Here is a 21482-nt window from a genome sequence, read left to right on the forward strand (position 1 = left end):
AACTGGGAAAGATGGCTCAATTCCATGAGTCCGCGGAAAAACGGACATGACTGCACCTTTGATCTTTGGGGATGCAGGACCTCTGGGGTCCCAGACCCATGCCCTGGGGATATTATAAAAGGAAAATGGACCAATCTCCCTGCCAAGTAATTTAAATAATAGTTCCTGTCCACCACACGCAACCTCGCACGCACCCCTGAGAACCATTTGAGTGTGCTCTTAAATGTTTCTCATGTTGACAAAAAGGCACCCCCGACCTCTTAAAGCTGCAGATCACCTCATTGCTCCAGGGACGGGTCAGGCGCCCCACACGGCTGCGCATGCCTGAAACACTGGCGGGTCCGCCTGTGACAGGACGGCACAGGCTTGCTTGTTCTTCACGCCTCCTGTCACTATGGCTCCTCTGAGAAGTGACGGAGGTACTGACCTCTGTTTTCATGAGAACAGTTACCCTCCTACCTGGCTCCAGGGGAGGAGGCCTGCTGGAGAAGACACCGAGAGGAGGGGAGAGGAACACGCACCTCGGAGAGTTCTGACTGTCCTGCTGAGAGCTCAGAGTGAGACAGACCTGTTATCTCAGAACTCACCTTCTGCATCCAGCCAGCCGGGAAAAGACAGCTTTGTATTTTCCCTCTTTTTTTTTTTTTTTTTAAAGGTGCATTATAAGAGGATTTAAGATATAAGAGAGCAGTGGATGCAAGGCCCCTCGGGGGAAAGAGCAGGAAGAAAGAGTGCCGTGAGAACAGCGGCCTTATCTGTGCATGAAGTCCCACGATGCCAGCGGGCAGGGACATTTATCACTCACCACAGGTTAGAGAGCAGAGCCCTGCTATTCCAGAGAGCTGGCACTCTGGGATTTATGGGTTTAATATAGTTTATGCCTTTGTGGTCTCATTGGTTGAGAAAGTGCAAGATTCCATGTTAACAAAACTCGAAGCAGGTATTATGATAAACCACGTCTCACAGGGAACATGGGTGCCAATATGGGACCCCCTAGCATGGGTCCCACCAAGCTCTCTGCTTGTGACAGGGGACTGGGCTTGGCGCAGGCAGCTCCACTGCTATAAGCATTTTCTTTTTACCCCCCCCCCCCCCTTATCCCCTCAGTGACACAGCAAGTCTGCTGGAAGGGAAACTCAGAAACTGCAATTAGGTAACAAGGAGCAACTTCACGCCTGGCTAGGCCTTACTCAGGGTTCCTCAGAAATGCAAAGGGAAACAGCTCAGGTGTGGGTGTCTCTCCTCACCCCCCATATGTTATCTTGCTGCCAGTTGAAACAGTAGCAGAGGAACAAACATTTGTTTCAGCTTCTGGACACTGGCTCACACAGATATAGGAAAAAATTTGGTAAATAATTGGTTATTTGAAATCAGTGTTTTCCTTTTCTTGATGACATCCTAACATACTTATTACCTGGCAAGAAAATAATGCTGTTCAGCTTGGAAGCTTAAGGCGCCCAAATGGATTTAATTGAATATTATAATAAAGTACATCCCATAAGTACCTAGTTATTAGAGAAGGAAAGGGAATACATCTGTGAGTCGGAGGCTGGGGCATTCCTAAGAAAACACAAGTTTTTATTATCCTTGTGCTATTTCCGGACAGAGTCGGGCAGACCTGGGAGACGGCAGAGGAAGACCTATGAGATCCTGGTTCCCAGGCCAGCCCCAGACAGCTGAAAACTTAAATACAATGCACAGTCAAGGGTGAAACAAAAGGGATATGCAGAGAAGGAGGCTGCAACTCTGCTATTTTTAAACTGCCAATTAGAACGTCTAAAATGACGTGGCTAGAACTACCACATCTGCTCCGAGTTAATCACATACTCTTCTGGGCTGAAGTTGTAAACCTTCTGTTTTCCAAGCCCCTCATCAGAATATTTAAAAACATACTTTCTTGGCTGCATCAGCTCCAAAGTCAGGTTGTATTTCAGTAGGGTCGCTCCTGAGAATGACTTTCCTTGGTTAGAGTTCTTAAAAATCTGTCTTTTAAATATTTTTTTTTTGTAAAATAAAAGAAATAGAAACTAAAAAAACAAAAGAGACAGAGAGAAAAAAATCAGAAAGAAAACATGTGGGGGTGGGGAGAAACATAACGAATCTGTGATTCTGTTTGATCAGAGTAACATGATAAAGGATCATCACTTATCGTGGCTTTCTGATAGCGCTACTCCCTACAGGCCCTGCAATTCAAGCAGTGAAAATAACAATGTTTTGCACAGGGCAAAGGACTTCAGTTTCCTCTATTGACACTGGACACCAAAGAGCTCAACTCAAGTATAAAAGTACATGTTAAAATCCTCATTAAGACTAATTAAGTCTGACCAGGAGGTGGCACAGTAGATATAAGAGTATTGGACTGGGACGCAAAAAACCAGGTTCAAAACCCCAAGGTCACTGGCTTGAGTGCGGGCTCACCAGCTCGAACACAATTGCTGGCTTGAGCATGGGATCATAGATATGACCCCATGGTCTCTGGCTTGAGCCCAAAGGTCACTGGCTTGAAGTCCAAGGTTGCTGGCTTGAACCCAAGGTCACTGGCTTGAGCAAGGGGTCACTCACTCTGCTGTAGCTCCCAAGTCAAGGCACATATGAGAAAGCAATCAATGAACAACTAAGGTCCCTCAGTGAAGAACTGATGCTTCTCATCTCTCTCTCTTCCTGTCCATCTGTCCCTCTCTCTGTTGCTGTCACACACACACACACACACACACACACACACACACACGGGGCTAATTAAAAGACCTGATTTAGGGTCCAGGCATCATGAAGGCTGTGTGAACCGTTAAAAGTGTTTTACATTTCTGATAATTCCTGTACCATCCACACTGAATTCTACCAATCTTAGCTATCTATGCAGTGTGTGGCTAGTACATAGCCTCTTCAAGCTATCTGAGAGAAAAAAACAATTCTCAAAGACAATGAGGACTGAAAGAGAAAAATACAAAAAAAAAAAAACCCAGAAAGGATTTTCTGGGTAGCATTCAAACAAAATTGTGTTTATTTAATGGAGGTGTTACATGTTAGCTCATGGCTCTGTCTGTTTCAAGAAAAGCATGTTTCATGTGGTCATTTAGAAGTTGTATCCTATTTCCCAGTATTGTGCATTTATTTCTTTAACTCTGTCAGGAGAACAGTGTTAATTTGGTGTTTTTCTTAGAAAATAATATAAAAGATTCTTGAAGACAAACAGAGTAAGTGTTTTCCAAATATTATGCATTTTAGCAACACCTCTGGAGAGACAGGGAGTGGTGTGGAACCCATGTGTGGGCTCGTTCCAGGCAGTGACGGGCGGTGAGAAGGCTGGCTGTCCCCATGCAGCTCCTGCTCTGTGCACACTTAGCTCTGGAGGCTTCTTGTCAAGTGGGGACCAGAAGACACTGGAAATGATCCAAAGGAAGGACTGTTGCCATCTTCATCATCTCTGAAACAGTCTTCAGTGTATTCACCACTCACTGAACTTCCCAGCCCAATGCTTGACCCTATGTCATCTCACATTTAATAAAGGCAGATGTCTACGCCATAAAAAAGGGTAAATGGTGGTAACACAAAATTCGTTTTTAAATGTGTGCATATGGCTCCTAAGCCAAGATATATGCCATGATGGTGGACATCCTGCAGCCAAAACCACCTTTAAAGGAGGTCCTTCTGGTCTTTCAGTAACTACAACTACTGGGATGAATGTGAGATGGTGCAGTAGTACTACTCCTGGTCCCAGGGTGGTAGCATAAGAGATCTTAAAAGATACAAAATAGCAGTGATTCTGTGTTGCAGCAGGGAAACTGAGTCATACAATAATTCAATAATTGTTTCCAAAATTAAACTGAAAAAAGAAATCAGGAATGGAGCTCACATGGAATCCCAGTCTGCAAGCTCTTATCACCTAGTCCTTTTCTCACGGAAATTCAGCAGTACATCTTCTTCCTGCCACAATAGATAATATAAGCTCCCCTCTTTCCTGAAAAGAGTTCATACTGGGGACCAGATAGGGTGTCTATTTTTTTTTAATACTTCCCCTCAGTCCTGTGAGTTCTGATTAAATGATTTCACATGCTGAGTTCAATAATTGGAGTTGCCTAGCTCCTGACCATTTGTTTGCCAGCTATAATGAGTGACACTGTTTCAGGGGAATGACTTAGAGGTATACTGAGGGAGCAAGAGCAGGGCTGTGAGGACTAGCAGACAAGGATTCCCATTCAGAAGCCGAGCAGCACTGAAGGTCATCACTGCCCCACCTCCCAGACCAGCCCCCGGGCCCCACCCACTCACACCTACTCGCTCATAAATTGAAAATCCACATTCAGATCTCGACACTCTAACTTTGCCAACTACATGAAAATTTCAGACGTTAACCATACCACGGCTTGGGTTCCAGAACTTGTTTTTTGTTTTGTTTTGTTTCATTTTTGTCAGTTACCAGCTGATTGTCCTTGGGCAAGCTGCTTCATCTTTCTGAGGCTGCAATTTCCTCATTGGTCAAAAAAAATAAAAATAAAAAAAGAAAAGAAAGGAAAAAAGGGACCCAACAAGACCTCAGTGACATGCTGTGGTTTCTAATAGGCAAGTTGGTTAGAGTTAGTTTTAATGAAAGCCCACAGGCCCCAGGGGAGAACCCACAACTTTCAGGTGTTATTTTATGTATTTGGAAGAAAGGGGAGGATCTGTACTAAGAAAATAGACTCTATGCCTGCACTTACAAACTTAAAATTTAATAGTAGCAGTAACACAGGAAACTAGGAAAAGGAAGCCAGTAACAGAAGGTACATACGACATAGTTTTATAAAGCATGTAAAAGTGGGTCTTGATGTTTGAGAATGGATTAAAATATCCACAGAGCACCTACCACTTGTCAGGGTCCTGTCAGGTGCTTGTCAGGGTCCTGGATGCTTGACAAAGGACAAGATGCTACCGTCAAGGCGTTCAGGTTTGCTAGGGACCCCTGAGCGCGGGGAGCCCAGAGGACGCATGCGCAGTGCCTGTCTGGGGTGTAGGGTCAAAGACGACGACTCAGGTGAAACGCAGGCTGAACCTTAAAAGCAAGCAGGAGTTAGCCACATAGAAAGGAGATTAAAAATTGCAACCTGGGCAGATGCAGTGGGCCAAGGAACACAGCCTGGAGACAGCAGCTACAAACGGTTTGGAATGGCTCGAGCACGGTTATTGGAGGTGGGAAGGGCACGGGAGGAGGCTGGCAAGGACAGCAGAGATGACCCGGCAGTGGGGATCCACCCACAGCACAGCTCTGGGGCACCTGCAGGGGAGCTGTGGGGCAGGGGAGCTCCCAATCCGTCTTATTTACGTTTTAGAAAGATTATTCCGGAAGCAGAAATGGAGGACAGGGCGAGCGTGTGCGTGGTGGAGTGTGTGAAATAGAGGATGCGAGTAGAGGTTTCCCAGTAGTGATAACTACTACAGATATTAAAATAAAGGGCTCTTGGATACACGTGATGAGGAGAGAGCCTAAGGTCGGGGTGAACACGCTGTGGCCCATGGCCGAATCCTGCCCCTCATCTGGTTTTATACAATCTTGAGCTAAGAATAACTTTTACATTTTTAAATAATTTTTAAAAAAATCAAGATTGAATCGTAAAGACCCTGTATATCAGGGGTGAGCACAGGGATGAGTAAGACAGCACTGGCAGGCTCAGAGCTGAAGGTGGATCTCAGGGTTTAATTTCCTTTCAGGCTGTCAGGAGCCATCACTTTTATGAGGGCTGGGGTCCTTCAACTTTGGTGTGTGTCAGATTCACCCAGACTTTATTAAAAATGTGGGTATCCAGGCTGACTTGTGGTGGTGCACTGGATAAAGCGTTGACCTGGAATGCTAAGTTCGCTGGTTCAAAACCCTGGCCTTGCCTGGTCAAGGCACATGTGGAAGTTGATGCTCCCTCTCCTCCCTGTTCTCTCTCTCTCTCTCTCTCTTTCACTTTTTCTCTCTCTTAAATGAATAAAGTCTAAATATGGGTATCCAACTACAGTGGCTTAAATTAAAAGACTGACAAAACCAAGTATTGTTGAGGATACGGAATAACTGGAACTCTCAAACAGTGCTGGTGAGGATCTAAAAAAATGGTGCATTTTGGAGAACAATTTGGCAGTTTCATAAAGAGTTAAACATATACTTATCATATCACACACAATTCCACAGAAAGACATTTATATAATTGTTTATAGCAGGTTTATTCTTATTAGCTAAAACTCTGTAGCAACCTAGATGTCCGTCAAAATGTGAATGGGTAAGTATATTGTGGAATAGCCACACACTTACTACTACTTACCAATTAAAAGGAATTAATTAATTATGTAAATTAACAAATTGGATGAATCTCAAAATACTCTGCTGAGAGAATGAAGCCAGATACAAAAATTTATAGACTGTATGATTTCATTTTTATAAAATTCTTAAAAAGGCACTAACTATAGTGACAGAAAGCCCATTGAGGGACACCTGGGACCAGGAATTTAGGGGGTGGGGCACTGAGTGTAAAGGGCATGAAAAAAGGCTTTTGGGTAATGGGAATGTTCTATACCTTGATCATGATGGTGGTTCAATGGGTGTATACTTTCATCAAAACTGATTGAACTTTATATTTAAAATGAGTAGTCCATTTTAGTGTTTAAAATGAGTAGTCCATTTTAGTGTTTGTAAATTACACCTCAATAAAGTTAGCCAAAAAAATAAACAACCCAGGCCCCATGACAAAACTCCTATGTCAGAATGCCTATAGGCTGGGCCCAGAGCATCAGTGCATTTAACAAGCTCTTCAGAGTTGCGCTGAGCTTGCAAATCATCTCCTTACTGAACTGGCTGAAAATACCACACCATGGCTTTCTTGGCTCTCTCCTCATCAACCTTGGGTTTTGGAGAGAATGGTGATGTCACAGTCTCTCAGAAAAGACTTCATTAAATAAGAAGGAACCTCACAAGGTCACACAGGCCAATGCCCTGCCTCTGAGCAATCTGAGACACCAATCCGTAAGTAGTCTTCCTGCATGCAGGAGAGGATAATAGTCTCCTGGAATTGGGCTCTTGAGTGGGCTTCATACTCAGAGTCCTTAAAACGGGATACCTCCAAACAGCAGCCCCAAACCAAACTCCCCAAAGTGAGCAAAGCTCCTCTCCCTTAAAGCCCCCAACTGAGCCAAGTTCTTCTGCTATCTGGTTTGTAGCAAAAGCCATGCAGTGTCTGAAGTTAGGTTATTTACACATATACTTGCCTCTCTATGGAAATTAAGATATGTACACATTGCACATACTTATGTGTAACTGTGCCTGATTTTTTTTTTAAAAAAAGGTCTCAACTAACAGGTTGCAGAAAGTTATAATTTTGAACTAAAATATGCCATGTTCAGAAAAGATGAGTAATTCTCAGGACGGGTTCAGGAGTTTAGAGTATATGTAATATATGACACTACTTACGATTAAAAAAAATGCTTCTCTATGTCAGTAACTAACACTCCAGGGTGGCTGCAACCTGTTTAATTGTGTGAGATAGTTTACTAGATGTTTAGCATACTGTAATTTGGAAAGCAATGCATTATGGGTTAAATTAAATTACCACGGAAACATCACTAATAAATTACTGCCAAGGGTGGAAATGGATATTCTGTTGTGTTCGACGGGAGAAATTTTACCTTCCTGGAAGCTGATTGCCTTATCTGTGTCAGGATTACTGGTCCTCAGGCACCTGTAGTAACAGAACAGATCGCTGGCAAAACAGAGCTAGTGTTGCCATGCTATTGTTGCACAAAGAACAGGTTGAATGACAACATCTCCAGAAAACGTCAAGAAAATTTGACACCTAAGCCACGACGTTCAACTGGATTATTGGAAAGATTATTTTTGTCACTGTGGCTTTTATTTTTATGTCCTTAAACTTTTTGTTCAGTTTTAAAGCAGACTGATTCTATGAAACAATTTTTGATCGGAATCTTTTCATTGAGTAGACTTTGGAGCTGAACAGATCACCATCCCTAAATAATGTAAAACAAAATTGCACCTACTGCGCAACTCTCAGAAAAATGAATGGTAAAACAAAGCATATCTCAGATACATCTAACACTAGAACAAAAAAAGAAAGGCTTTGGTGCCTCAAAAAAAAAAAAGGGTGAGAATATTTGTCACATTCTGGCAGCAGTGCCTGGGACTGGGAATGAGAGATTTTTCCGGAGTAACAGTGAGGGTAGCATTTGTAGTGGGCATTAAAGGAACTAATACTTACAGAGCACTGTCTGCCGTCATGGTAAATGCGTCAAAGGGTTGTGAAGATGAGTGATGTGTAATGACTTCACAAAGGGTAATTACCATCGTCTTCTTTTTCGCCATCAACCATGTTTCAGAAGTAGGAAAACTGAGGATCACAGAGACTCAGTAGCTTGCTAAGGACCGTAAAGTAAGTGGTAAGTGTCATAACAGGATTCTAACTCATGTCTGAATGACTCTAAATCCATGGTTTTGTTTTCGTTTTTTGTTTGTTTGTTTTTACCAATCTCTAACATTTTCTTGACATGTAGCTGCATTAGCCTGCTAGAAAATTATTTCTCCTGATACAGAATTACTTTCTTTGGTCCAGGTAAATAGCAGGTTTTGAAAACAACTGACGGGTCTATGTTTACCTGTTACTGGGTCTCTAGTTAGAGCAATTGAACTGAGAGAAGGGAGCTCACAGGCTGATGGCGGAGAGGCTGGGCTCCCTGAGGCTAAGGGAAAGGCTTCGTGTACATTCTTGTTGGAAGTAGCCAGGCTCCCACACCTTCTCTTCACCTCCTATTCTGAATCAGAAGTAGCTTTCACAGGTTCTCGGACCACTGATAAATGAGTTACTGGGATTTGTCCTATAGATCTAGTAAATTTAGGATACACATTAAGTTGTTTCAACAACTTGTTTCACAGTTTCTTTCAAGAAAATACATAAGGTGTCTAAAATCAAGTGTATTTAATAAGTTGGGGTTTTTTTTCATAAGGAAAGGCCTTTCAGTCCTGAGCGTTGACAATACTTAGCTCTCCTTTCATCGAGGACACAAATCCATCTGTACTATGAAAGTACTGCAGAAACCAGAAATTGACAGTGTTCATGGACAGCACAAAGATTGGGTTCTGTTGCTACAATGTCCACTGATGCATAAATAGATAAGGACTCCACAAAATCTTATTAATAAAGTTGATGTGTCCTTGGTTGAGTGGCCAATGATGGCTGCCTTCAGAATCATTAAGCTTCAGACCAGAAACAAGATTTATTAAGAGATCTTGCTGCCTGATAAGCCTGTATAGGAATATTCTTAGAGCAGTCACTGCTACCATGTGCAGCCACTGGGTAAATTTCCAGCAAGCAAGGTTTTGAGAAAAACTGAAATCAAGTTTAATATAACTAAACCACTACAACAATGCAATAGGAAACAAAATTGAATAAATGCCAGCTACCAATGATTTCCTCATAGACAATTTTACATAATGGACGTTAAAGAAAAATTGCTTTAGGAGCACAGGAATCCGGGAAAGAAAATTTCTGCTTTAGATTTAGCACTGTTGATTCTTCATCATCATTATCATCACCATCACCCCAAACACTTATGGACCACTTACCACACATGAGGCACCGTGCCAAGCACTTCATCTCATTTAGTCTTCCCAGCGACTCTATAAAGTAGGTGCAATTATTATCTTTCATTTCACAGAGAGGCTCCTGAGGTTTAAAGCAAGTAACTTGCCTATATTTACATAGTTGACAAGCTGCAAAGCCAATAATCAACTCAAGTCATGTGTTTCAGAGCTCACTGTAATAGCAGGCATTGTTCTCAATACTTTTCATGAATTCAATTCTGACAACAGTCCAGTGAGGTAGGTACCAGCATGCTCTAGACACAAACTGTGCAGTTCCCCAATTCCCTTGACCACCTGCTTCTTTCCAAAGGCACCCCTCAGACTTGACCACTGCCGGCCCTTTGCCAGTTCCCTTCCCCAGCACCCTTGGCTGTTGGAGTCCACATCATCCATGCCGAGCCTTATCTTCACTGAATTTCCTTCCAGTTCCATGCTGAAATAAAACACCACACCGCACACTATCGGACCTGGATTCCCAAGTAGTCACCAAGGGGCTGGATGAGGCACCTCACAGGTTGGGGAGTTGTTCTCAATAAGGTGCATGAGAGACATGAGCTAGGAGGATATTGAATGAATAGGTCCCTCTTTTTTCCTCTTCCATGAATGGCTCTGAGATGCGGTTTCTGATCATATACCCTCTAGTGAATACTCCTATTGAACAACTTATTGTAACACGGGGGCCAACACAGTAGCGCATCATATCACGTGTTTTCTCATCTTTCCTTGCCTCACTTCCCGTCTTCCCTTTGCCGGCATGGCTCTGGTTTTGTGCATCTCACAGAAACTTCAGTCCTTCAATCCTCTGCTTTCTTAGAGGTCTACAGCTGAGATACACTAAATTCTAATTTTGTACCCAAGAAAACTGGATTCCAGAGAAATTAAGTGACCTGCTCTAGAGAACAAAACCATTGAGGCAAAGCCAGTATTTTAACCCAGTACAAGCAAATGGAAAGGCCTAGGTGGAGGGAATCTATTTGACTTCAGAAATGGGATAATTGTATTATTCAAAGAACACAAGAGTCTGGTAAGGTGACATGAGACTCTCATATATTCACTGAGTCCTGAATTGTGTGTGTGCACAGGCACCCCACACACTCACACACATGCATACCCTCAGGAGCAAATTCAAGTTGGAGGGACAGTGCTACCTCTTGTATTTAACTCATAACTTTTTCATTGTTCTTATGTTAATTATAAACCCTTTTATGGTATATTATAGCTTATAATTTATTTCCAGTTTGGTTAAATAAATATTTGTTGGGGACACCTCCACACACACATGCCATCTATTGAGCAAGCGACTTAATAGTTTTCTAAATCTGATGTCACACTTAATCTGGGTAGGGAGAGCCCGCAGTCCGACTAGTCCTGAGCTTGCCCTACCCTTCCAAGAAGAGTCCCCCTCACTGAAACACCAAATGAACTAGAGAGAGGTCTTTCCTTGGATTCTAGAGCACCCATTCTTAACCTTATTTGGGACACACAGAGGGATGCCTAATATTATCTCAAGACATCTCAAGAAACAGAAAATTTTCTTCAAAAACACTAAGCAAATTAACCTCAATACATTTATTTTTTTTAAGAAACAAATATAGGCCCTGGCCGGTTGGCTCAGCGGTAGAGCGTTGGCCTGGCGTGCGGGGGACCCGGGTTCGATTCCTGGCCAGGGCACATAGGAGAGACGCCTATTTGCTTCTCCACCCCCCCCCTTCCTCTGTCTCTCTCTTCCCCTCCCACAGCCGAGGCTCCATTGGAGCAAAGATGGCCCGGGCGCTGGGGTGGCTCCTTGGCCTCTGCCCCAGGCACTGGAGTGGCTCTGGTCGCGGCAGAGTGACCCCCCCCCCCCGGAGGGGCAGAGCATCGCCCCCTGGTGGGCAGAGCGTCGCCCCTGGTAGGCGTGCCAGGTGGATCCCGGCCGGGCGCATGTGGGGGTCTGTCTGGCTGTCTCTCCCCGTTTCCAGCTTCAGAATAAATAAAAAAAAAAAAGAAAGAAAAAAGAAGAAAACAAATATAGGCCCTGGCTGGTTGGCTCAGTGGTAGAGCGTCGGCCTGGCGTGCAGAAGTCCCGGGTTCGATTCCCGGCCAGGGCACACAGGAGAAGCACCCATCTGCTTCTCCACCCCTCCCTCTCTCCTTCCTCTCTGTCTCTCTCTTCCCCTCCCACAGCAAAGATCCATTGGAGCAATGATGGCCCAGGTGCTGGGGATGGCTCCTTGGCCTCTGCCCCAGGCACTGGAGTGACTCTGGTTGCAACAGAGGGACGCCCCGAAGGGGCAGAGCATCGCCCCCTGGTGGGCGTGCCAGGTAGATCCCAGTCGGGCGCATACGGGAGTCTGTCTGACTGTCTCTCCCTGTTTCCAGCTTCAGAAAAATACACACACACAAAAAAAAAGAAGAAGAAGAAACAAATATATGCCACCCATCACTTTCAACTGGAAGAGACATTAGATGAAATTAAACTAAATAAAATGGGATGCCTAAATCCCAAAATGGTGGGATTATGCCTTTAAAGCATCTTAGAAGTCACCAAAATCTTGTATCTGCCAGTGAATATGAAAATTAATTAAACCAGCCCCTTGGGGGAACTATGAGAACCAATGCTGAAGGATTAGGCTTCAAATGGTCAGCCCCTTGGGAATACAACCGAGTGCTTGTGTTACCTTCCATTGTCAGAGCCTTTGAAATGTTGTGGGACAAGGAGCATCAGCACTCACTGAATGAGGCGAATGCACAAAATGAGGGGATGACTGAAGCAGCAGACAACGGAGGAATCTCCTGGGCCTCCCCCCACACCCTGCCATCAATGGACTGTAGAGTATGCCCATCCACGCTTCACCTTCTGGAGAAAGGTCTAAGTACCAAAAGGTGCTGCTCTCAAGGTATTGCAAACGACATTTTAAAGACTTCTTTTTAAACTCTAGTTACAGTTCTTTTCATTGAAAACATTCATCTTTGTGAACATCCCTTTTTACATTTTTGTCTTGTCTCCTCTAGGAGAGTCAGAGAATTTGTATAGTGCCACCATCACCGCCACCCCCGACCCCTGCCACCGAATGTTCAGGGGCTGACTCTGATCTAAATACGTCCCTCTAAACCAGTGCTTTAGTTTACATTCCTACCAAATTAAGTCCTAAGACAAAGACTTGAGTACAAGTAGTTTATTTGGCTGGTGATCTCTGGGAGAATTGAGGCAATGGGGATGTGAGATGGGGAGGGAGAAAGCTAATAACTTGAGCATCAATAATGAGATTACTGCTATGGGTACCTTAGGGACCTGGGGACCCTCCAAGAAACCATGTGGAACACGCCTCAGAATCACCCCATGGAGGGCAGAGAGACTGGGCATTACCCATCAACTCCCATCCCCCATTGGTGGAGGGTTGCCCCAGGGAAATGAGCTCCCCTGAGCTTGCTACTGTTGACACCACTGTCCTCTTAGAGGGCAGGGAGTGAGCAGGAGAAACCTTCCAGCAGACATGGGCTTCAGGTGCTGGAGGCAGGATGCTGTAGTGTGCTGGAGACTGTCACCTCCTGCAGCTATACAAGAACTCGGCTTCACTGTGGAATATGGGACGGGACCACTGCTTTTTACTCACTCCCATCTCACTTTTATCAAAAGTTCTTGACCAAGTGGCTGTAAAAAAGAATGACACCTCTGGCCCTTACTAGTCAAGTAACCAAAAGCTAACAACCTCTCTAGGTCTCAAAACCTCGAAATGGAGGTGGTAATAGCATCCCCTTTATACGGCCCATGGAGACTTAAATATGATGGCACATGTAAAGCTCTTAGCGCAGTGTCCAACAAAGTACTCAAGACATCGCTGGCCTTTATCATCAGTTTCATTGGCTCTATTCTTTATGTTTTTAAGAAGAAATAGTATGGGACTGAGGTTTCTGAAACCTCAGTGCCAGCCCCAGCTCTGCTTGCTAGCTAGTTGTGTGATCTTGAGAAAGTCACAGAACATTTCTGAACTCGTCTGTTAAATAACTGTGTTGGAATAAATTTGTGTTTGGAAGAGGAAATAAAGGTTTTCAGTCAAAGAATCCTAAATTCAAACTCAAGTGCCTATAATGTCAGTGTGGAGACTAGAAAGTGAAAGAGGAGAGGAGCCCTGGCAGTTTCCCGTGGGGCTTCTTCTGTGGAGACAGACTTGGAGGCCCCCGCACTCTGGGGAGCAATCTCTGGCCTGGATTCCGAGTTCCTTAAACGTCTTTCTGCTGCAAATAACAGAACCTCCGATTTGAGCTGGCTGCAACAGGGAAGGGGACTCTATTGAGTTAAGAAATGGAAATAAATCCCCATCTAGATGGCCTTCAGTCATGGCTGGGTCTGGGGCCGATGGTGCCACTAAGACCACATTTCTCTGCTCCCCTCAGCTCCACGCCCTCTCTGTCTACTCCATCTCTGACAAACTGGCCCTCCTGGTGGCAGCAAGACTGCAAGCAGCTTCCTATCTAGCTCCTATCTTAGGAGCCCCAGAGAAAAAGTTTCCCCCAAGAGGCATTTAGTCCTGGTACTGAGTCTTATTGGCCTAAATAAGGGTGTAACATGCTCATATGTGAACCAATCACTGCAGCAGAACAGGGAGCATGCTCAGTCAATGGCTTGGACCCTGGGCTCTTGAATGAGGAAAACTCGGGGAGGCCTATTACCAGCAGAGGGAGGGAAGGGTCTCATGTGGCAGAAACAGCACATGCCCACTGCAAGTCTATCCTACTTCAACCTCTAACATGTCTCCTCTGCTGGCTCTTCTTTGACTTCTGGAGTTAATGAAAACCTCTTTTTTTCACCATCCAGGTTGCCTCCTCCCTTTCCCACAGTTCCTTGCTATCACATCCATATCAGTCAACTGAATAACTAATGGGTCAATCAGTATATGTGAAACAGTCACTCTGAATTCTGCGAGAAAAATAAGAGAACTTGAAATTAGACCCTTATCCTAAAGGGGTGTGTAATCTAACTGGGTAGAAAAGCAGAACTACCCTGGGTGTGCAGGTTCCACAAGCAGTACAAGGTCACAAAGGGAGAGCTCGAATGTATAAACAGTTCCAGATAGACAGAAATGTTGGTCAAACCTAACAAGATGAATTTCAACAAGGATAAATACAAGGTCCTATACTTAGGTGCAAGGGCCCTGGGGAGCCATGGAAAGTTCTTAACCAGGGAAGAGATAGGGTCAAAGCAGTGGTTTAGGAAGAATTAATCAGCAATACAGGTGAGTGAGTCAGAGCAGGAAAATATGGGAAGGTTAGAATTTATTCTAATGTGTTTGCATAGCACAAGGTTACAAAATCAAGATCTCAAATAATAATGGAAAAGAAAATGCATATTGGAAATGTTTGGAGAAAGTAGAGAAGGATGAGTTAAGTATGAAAATTGTGGATAGTAACTCCAAACATTTGAGGCTGGAAGACTGGGGAATGGTGTCATTAGGAGCAAGAAGGCTAGAGAAGGGGACCCTAAGTGGGAGGTTGGGGGCAGGAGGGAGGGGACAGCAGGAAATAAACTGCTTTAGACATTCCACACTCATGGTGCTGGAGAGACATGCATGTGACAATCTTCAAAGAGCAATTGAAAATTTGGTTCAAGGTCAGAGAAGAGAAGTTCAACAGAAGAAGGTAGTGATTAGGGAGTCAATTTCCTAGAGGTAGGAGTAGGTAAGCTTAAGTCCATTTACCTACCAAAACAATAGAACATTGAAGAAGCAACCCAGACTTTGGCTCCTGTATTTGCTAGCCAAGTAACCTTGGCCTCAGTTTCCTTATTCAGGCATTGGAGTTAAATGAACTAACAAGCAAAATAGAGACAGACTCATAGATAAAGAACAGAATGACAGCTGTTGGGGAGAGGGTCTGGGGAGTAGAGGGATTTAGCCAAAAATAAAAACAGAGAGAGAGAGGAAAAACTCCTGGTCACAGACAACAGTGTGGTGGTTGCATGGGGGTGGGTGGAGGAGGGGATGGGGGGTCAATGGTGATAGATGGAGACTTGATTTAGTGCGGTGAACACACTGTATGGTGTATAGAGATATGTTGTAGAATTGTGCACTGAAACCTGTATAATTTTGTCAACTAGTGTCACCCCAATAAATTCAATTTTTAAAAATAATAATAACCACAAAAGCCACATTGGCCATGGGCACAGTGTCCACATAGTTGGTTCTCTTCTCTTACAATTCTATAACAACGACATGGTTTTCTGACCCATCATTCTGAGTTGTATCACTGCCTAGCCACTACCTGCCTCTCCACAGAGTATGCCCAGGCCTCTACATGTTGACCCCCATTTTTATTTCAGTTACACCACAATAAATATGAGTTGTATGTAACATATTTTACATATTATCTTAAGATCGTTTGATCGTTTTCAACCTTACACCCTCTCCACTGCCTACCACCCCTGCTCTAGGACAGAAGCATCTAAAAAAGGACTTTCTTCTCCCACTTAGCTAAATTTCTACCGAATTTATCTTTGAACCAAGTTTAAGTTTTCCCAATATTTTATTCTTCAGCTCTCTATCCTAAAATCCTCAAGATGCCGGCCCTATCCATTGTTTCTGCCTGTAAGAAGGGCAATGAATGCCCATTGTCCCCTTTATCTTTAAGACAGAGCATCTATTGGACAGTCCTTTCTCACATTAGAATTTGAAACCAAGGAGATAAGTTATTTGGACAGAAACATTTCCCCCGCTGCATAGCAATGGGCTGGCATCCAAGCAGGGCCTAAGGGCACATCTCCAAATGGCAGATGGCAAATAACTGGCTTTGTATAAGTAACTCAACCCGATGATTACATCTAATAACTCCTGGCCTGGTCCTGGAGACACTGCCAGTGCAGAGAACACCCCACTGCCATTTCCAACTATGAAGCATCTTCGCCAGGAAGTATGCTTTCATTTAAAAAAAAAATTAAATTTGTATATGTGTATATGTGTGTACACAGCGATTAAAGTGTACTGTACTGTCCCACACAAGTTGGCATTAACTCTTGCTGGTTCTTAAGTATTGCTTTTTAATAAATCATTATTACTACATGTATATACTATCTGTCCAGTCTCTGAGCCAAACTGTAAGTGTCACCTACTTAGGTAAAGCAACATCATTATATATTTGCTGTTTATTATTTATTATGTGACAGATACTGAAATTACTCTCTTAATTGTTGCAGTAATCTCATGAGAGGTGTATTATTAACTTTACATTATAGGTTAAGATAATAACTTGCTCAATGCTATATGGTTGCAAAGGTGGACTGGGAATTTAAATTTGAGAATTCCTAGGCAGGGTTTCTTCTATCTTGACTATCATTAAAGATCAGTAAATATTTGCTAAATGAATACATTAAGTGAGAGACGCTAAAACCAACACCTTTAACCTCCCTGCTATTGCTGATAAAAAGGGGGCCACATATGAAACCTGACAAGCACAGGGAGGCCTGCGTGGTGGGCCTACAAACTCAGTGACTGAAAGTAACCACATGGGAGGGTCTGAACATTACAATTCCTAACTAGAAGCAAGTGATGGCAGATAGTTCCATCCTAGGCCCATAGCTTCCTTGACAAAGGTCAATCTTCACCTAAATACACATGTCTGTTGTCTTTTTGCATCTAGGACAACATAACTTTGAAACATCACAGTAATCTTCATTTCCAGACCATTTGGGCACAACTTCAGTACCAGAGCAGACGACCACAGAACCCTCATTGTCATCCTGTTCCCCACACACCGGCTCTATGTGCTGTGAGTACTCATTGTTAACTATCCCGTGCCCACCAGTAGAAAAGAAGTATGTGTCTCCCCATTTTATTTTTTATCCAATCCCAGAAATGTCCCTGCTTTGCTTTCTCCCACCCTCTTAATTTAACGCCAATGAATTTCATGTAACTCTCCTTATACTTCTTCTTTTGATTGTAATGTATAAAATAAGCTGCAAAACTGCCATTTTCCAGAGCATTTTCTTAAACTATTGAGATTTTTCTTCCTGGTCATTGTCACCAGGTTAGCTTAAATAAACTCAATAAACTTCTCTTCAGGTTTGGATGCTGTCATTGTACGGACCCAGGAAGAGCCACAATTACAAGACCAGTGCCTTTGACATCCCATATGTTTCCTAGATGCAGATAGTTGACAATTATATCAAAGGAAGAGTTGTGTTTAAAATATATATAACAGCCCTGGCTGTTGGCTCAGTGGTAGAGCGTCGGCCTAGCATGCGGAGGATCCGGGTTCGATTCCCGGCCAGGGCACACAGGAGAAGCACCCATCTGCTTCTCCACCCCTCCCCCTCTCCTTCCTCTCTGTCTCTCTCTTCCCCTCCCGCAGCCAAGGCTCCATTGGAGCAAAGATGGCCCGGGCGCTGGGCATGGCTCTGTGGCCTCTGCCTCAGGCGCTAGAGTGGCTCTGGTCGCAACATGGCGACACCCAGGATGGGCAGAGCATCGCCCCCTGGTGGGCAGAGCGTCGCCCCTGGTGGGCGTGCCGGGTGGATCCCGGTCGGGCGCATGCGGGAGTCTGTCTGACTGTCTCTCCCTGTTTTCAGCTTCAGAAAAATGAAAAAAAAAAAAAAATATATATATATATATAACACCAGAATGGATAAAATAAACTGTGGTACATCAAGACAATGGAATATTATTTGGTACTAAAAAGAAATGAGCTACAAGCCATGAAAAGACATGGAGAAAATTTAAATGCATTCACTAAGTGAAATAAGTCAATCTGAAAAGGTTACCCATTGCACGACTTTAATAATATGACATTCTGGATGAGGCTAAGCTGTGGAGACAGTAAAAATAATCAGTGACTGCCAAGAGTTGGGGGTTGTAGAGGGATAAATAGGCAAACCACAGAGGATATATATATATATATTTTTCCATATTTTTTTGAAGCCGGAAATGGGGAGAGACAGTCAGACAGACTCCCGCATGCACCCGACCAGGATCCACCCGGCACGCCCACCAGGGGCGATGCTCTGTTCACCAGGGGGTGATGCTCTACCCCTCTGGGGCGTCGCTCTGTCGCAACCAGAGCCACTCTAGCGTCTGGGGCAGAGGCCAAGGAGCCATCCCCAGCGCCCGGGCCATCTTTGCTCCAATGGAGCCTTGGCTGCGGGAGGGGAAGAGAGAGACAGAGAGGAAGGAGGGGGTGGGGGTGGAGAAGCAAATGGGCGCTTCTCCTATGTGCCCTGGCCGGGAATCGAACCCGAATCCTCCGCACGCCAGGCCGACGCTCTACCGCTGAGCCAACCAGCCAGGGCCCACAGAGGATATTTTAAGGATAATGTAATACCTTAAATGATACTAGACTCATGCATACGTGTCATACATCTGTCCGAACACAGAATGTAAAACACCAAGAGGAACCCTAAGGTAAACTACAGACTTTGAGTGAGTCGATGTGCCAACCAATTGTAACAAATGTATCACTGTGGTGTAGGATGTTGATAATGGAGGAAAATATGTGTGCGGGGGAGCAGGATATACATGGAAACCTCAATTTTGCTATGAATCTAAAGTTGCTCCAAAAAAGTTTTCTTTAAAAAAAAAGGAACAAAGTCCACGAAGTTACACAAACAGACCGAGATGACCTGTGCTTGGAGAATGCCTGCACTATGCTCTACTCATCTTTATAACCACCATTGACAGCCTCCATTCCGTAGGTCAAAGTCTGGACTCAGATTAGCCACATTTACCAAGATCTGGCCCAAAGATGTACAGACCAGTTTGGATCATTAATTACACACATTAGGATTATGGCCTCAGGGATTTACAGGAAAGGGTTTAATATGAGTGAGACGTGATGCTAGGTCCTAGGGTTGAGTTCTAACTTTCTTACTCTCGGTCTGGGTTCTGGACTATGTTCCTGCACTCTCGGGGATAAACCACTGCTATTTTCCTTCCCTGGCACCTTAGAGATGACCCAGTGGGCTGATAAACACGCAATATCCACACACTATATATTCCTTGACATTATAAAGCTACGGAAGCAGCATATTATTGATACTCGCTAGTGGTTCTTGGTCTCTGATATTCAAATGTGTGCCAACATTTCCCCAGTTAAATAAAATGACTACTATAAGGAATAAAAATCCATTCACATTTGGCTCTTCCTCCATCTTTTTTTTATAAATAGTTACCTCTTTTTGACTTCTCTCTCCTCATAACAAGTGAATTTTTCTTTCTATTAGAGGTTATCTCTTGAGTTCACTGTCAAGTCCATTTTAATTCTTGCATTCCCTTATGCGATACTCTTTCAAAATGAATTGCTATCCTGTCAGTTACACAGCTCTGCTCCTGGCGTGGGAATTGTATTTCTTTAATGATTTTATTCCTCTAAACATATTCTTTTTAGAGGTCTCCATTATTCCCCAGTCCTTGGAGGGAACCACTGGCAATTGTAGAATAGGGTTCTTTGCTGCCTAGAGGCTTGAGAAACAAATCTGAAATATTTTAAAACTAAAAGAGCTCCTGAACTGATGTGTGTCCTGGATTGACTGTTACTGGGCACTGAGCACCAGACACAAGACAGAACAGCAATTATTCTTCCCAGCAGTCAGGGTGCCAAATTAATTTTTTCTGCACTTAAAAAATGGACAGAGGTTAGCAGTAATTGAATGAAATAATGTACAATAATTTAAAATATTGTTCATTCAGAGAGAGATTAGGCTTTAATTAAATAGTGTCATTTAGTATACCATCCAGCAGATATTATAATTGGTTTCTTTAGCAGAGAACACAATAATAACTAAGCTTTACTGAAGTGATAATGGTACTAATTTAGCCCAGTGGATACATAAACAGCTTGCCTGCCTCTGACACCCTAAATGAACAAGAAGTCAGCTTTGATCATGACCTCTGCCCAACTCTTAATCAGTCATTTCTTTCTGAAATATTGATAGAATTACAAATAACCCAGACCAAATAAATGCTGTTTACATTAAGCAGGTATAATACTTGGGATTTTCAGGGGTATTAAGCTATTTATTTCTATGGCTACATAAAGGTAGGGTTATCTTCAAAGCAGTTACGAAATTACATTTCATTTGAGCAGGGAGATTGGCATGTATTATTTTTTAAAACCTGGTATAAATGCAAACTAGCACTCCCCATTTTGCTCAGACAGGGCAGACAATTTTCTGGCACAACAACAGTTGTGTATTTTAACTCCTATCTTCTGTTGGCCATTTACAAGGACGTTTTCATTTCCAGGCTTGGCTTCTGTTTCCTTGCAGCTCATTCCTGAAATGTGATACAATAAGGTCCTATTCTCTTCAAGCCATTCTGCTCGATAATTCTGAACAAAGCCAGAAAGGAGTGGGGGAGCAGTGGGGGAGAGTTTAACTGAATCTAAAAGAAAAAAAAATTACCTTCTAAGGTCTAATGCCCTCGACAAATTACAAAGTAACCAGAGATTAGATTAAATTCCTTTGCTGAATTCTCTGTTTTCAAAAATATATGCATTGCATCTAGGGATGGAAAAGTTTCATTTCCCTGTTTGCAAATGGCCACCAACATGTTTATTTTGGAAAAGAATGGAAACATTGATTATAGCAAAGAGCTCGCTGGGTCACAATGTCAGAAAAACAAGCTGGCTCTATCACTGGGTGGAGAAACGGCACTGGCAATCACGGGATAGGGTCCCTGGGGTGTAACTCCACCTTTATAGATGTTCCAATGGATTATTAGGAACTTGGTACAGCATTTGAGAGCTCCTCCCTGCCCCATTAGAACTCAGGGAGGGTGTTTTCTGGTTCATCCTCAGAAGATGAGAAATGTAACTGGGGACATGCGAATGATGTGTACATGGCATTCCAAATACTCTAAGCTCAGGATACTGCCTACAAATGCAAGACAGCAGGCAACCCAGACAGAGCTAAAAAAGG

This window comes from Saccopteryx bilineata, chromosome 4 (assembly GCF_036850765.1).
Source record: "Saccopteryx bilineata isolate mSacBil1 chromosome 4, mSacBil1_pri_phased_curated, whole genome shotgun sequence".
Taxonomy (NCBI): Eukaryota; Metazoa; Chordata; class Mammalia; order Chiroptera; family Emballonuridae; genus Saccopteryx; species Saccopteryx bilineata.